Below are 2,589 nucleotides of genomic sequence, written 5' to 3' on the forward strand. Positions count from 1 at the left end.
TAACTGTGTCCATAAGGTGTAGATAGTAAGTATAGACCGGAAGTAGAGGCCTGGGCATTGTTGTTCACTAATTTACTCCAAGTAGGGAAAGGATGGCGGGGTTGAAAAGTAATAAAGGGGAGTATATATATAAAAAACATAGGGGATTGGAAGTGATGCAGATAATTACATTGATAGAAGATACAATCTATCTGCAATATTAAGCTGATCCACCCCCCCCCCAAAAAAATAAAATTATATATATATATATTAAATAAACAGTCCTCCCTCTTGTTCTGTTCAAGAATCTTGTTTCCCTTTTTTGCTCATTGGGGAAAGTGATGGGGAAATTCTGCCGTGGGACTTTGGTGTTAAGGCGTGGGTAGGAAAGCCCATTTCACCTCTCAGAGAATAAGTTTCCACCTGCACCAGGAGTATATATATGGCTCTGGTGATGAATAGGACCTCACACAGCCACTAAAGCTCTCTTTCTGAAGACAGCAACTCAGCCAGCTCATCACTCAACCACAGCACCACAGAAGAAGAGATGTCCCAGATCAGAGCTGCTGTGATAGTGCTGCTTGTGCTCCTGGCTGTGGGGCTGTTCTACTACTGAGGCTTCTGCAGCTAAACAAGGTCAATATTCTGCTGTCACCTCCTCAAGTTTAGTCTTAGTCCGTCTGTCTGTCTGTCTGTATGCCTCTGTCTCCCTCTCTCCAAGTTTAGTCTTAGTCCGTCTGTCTGTGTTATTACTGGAAAACTGAAAGAAACTGTTGGACAATTAGAGTAATATTTAGTCTTTATCAAGATTCCTCCTTAATCGTTTATTTGCTCCTTTTTTACAGCACGTCGTAGAAGAGGCTGTTGTCAAAGCTACACTGGTAGGAAAATACCTTTTGGCGTTATCATAGGCTATACCCTACAGACCACGACTGAAATCTGCAGAATCCCTGCCATCATGTGAGTATCTTTGGTGTGAATATTTATTTTTGAATTCAGGTTCAGGATTCTTAACAAGAAAAATACCATTATACTGTAATTATAGTTGAATACAAAAACGGGTTAATAATGCTGAAAGTGTAAAAACAGAGTGTTGAATATGGACTGACAGTATTGTATGCGTCTCTTCCAGGTTTCACACTGGAAAAGGGAAAGATGTGTGTGCAGACCCTTCCCAGAGCTGGGTGATCGAACATGTCAACCGACTGGGGTAAGAATTACTCTCATAAATAACATTTCAACTGTAATTCTATTTACACTTGAATAATAAAAGGGATTTAGAATATAGTTGTTTATTATGAATGGTACAAACAAAGTTGGTACTCATGAATGTAGACCCATTTAACCTGTTCCAGATTTTAGAACAGATAAAACTCTAAATTGGAGTTATTGAAAGTTAAGAGTGGCCTTAAGAATTGAAAATAATATTCATTTTTCTAATCTATTTTAGGGACAAGGCGGTTCACATCAAAAAATCACAGTCCTAATCCGATGATGGGTACTCTGGATACAGAGGAGCAGTACATGTGTATTCCACAGTCAGGAACTGAACATGTTAATAACCAATGTCAATCTCCCATCCTGTTTCGCCTGCTATACAGCTACTTATATCTTCTTAGTCCTATATTTTCTGGGCTGAATTTATATAAATATATTTTGTAAATGTAAAAAATCTTGTTATAATATAACCTTTGTTTATATGCAATAAGGTTACGATCTCGTTATAAGAGTATCAGGAAACTAAATGTTTATACTTTTATTCATGAAAACATTTGTTACTTTTTTTCACTGTTACTGTTACATTTTATATCTATAATAAATATATTATATTTTACGACGGATTCTCACTTGTTTTGTGTGTTAATCTTGTGTGGTATGAGTGGTGAGAGGAAGAGGAACCTTGGACAGCACAATGACAGATACTAACTGATGAAACAGACAGATAGAGAAGATAATGTACAGTAACTGTGGAGGACACTGCAGTGGTTGAACGTAGTAACACTGCAACAGAGATCATGGCGCCGGAGAAGGTGGCTGCCGTTTTACAGCCCTCTAACCAATTGTACTATTATGTTTTTCCGCGTTATTTGTGATTTATTTTGTACATAATGTTTCTGCGATCATCTCTTATAACCAAAAAGAGCTTCTGGATATCAGGACGGCGATTACTCACCTCGTATTGGACAAAGATTTTTTCTTCAATGAGGCGGCCGCCAAGGATATCCTACAGACACCCGACAAGGCCCAAATCCCCGTCATTCGCATGAGGAAGAGGCAGAGATATCGTGGACGTATGTCGGGGTGCCTTGCACGGATCCGACGGCGAGCGAGTAAACTGCCTCTCCCATCAATCCTATTAGCCAATCTTCAATCATTTGAGAATAAATGGGATGACCTAAGATTACGGTTATCCTACCAACGGGACATTAAAAACTGTAATATCTTATGTTTCACCGAGTCGTGGCTGAACGACGACATGGACAACATAGAGCTGGTGGGATATACTCTACATCGGCAGGATAGAACGGCTGACTCCGGTAAGACAAGGGGTGGCGGTCTGTGTATATTTGTAAACAACAGCTGGTGCATAAAATCTAATACTAAGGAAAT

At 39.3% G+C, this 2,589-nt stretch overlaps 1 pseudogene; it reads left to right on the top strand.

Annotated features, from left to right (window-relative positions):
• Window positions 1-526: 526 nt before the first annotated feature.
• Window positions 527-1,564, top strand: LOC121534692 (annotated as a pseudogene).
• The last annotated feature ends 1,025 nt before the right edge of the window (window positions 1,565-2,589 follow it).

The sequence above is a fragment of the Coregonus clupeaformis genome, chromosome 21 (assembly GCF_020615455.1).
Source record: "Coregonus clupeaformis isolate EN_2021a chromosome 21, ASM2061545v1, whole genome shotgun sequence".
Lineage (NCBI taxonomy): Eukaryota > Metazoa > Chordata > Actinopteri > Salmoniformes > Salmonidae > Coregonus > Coregonus clupeaformis.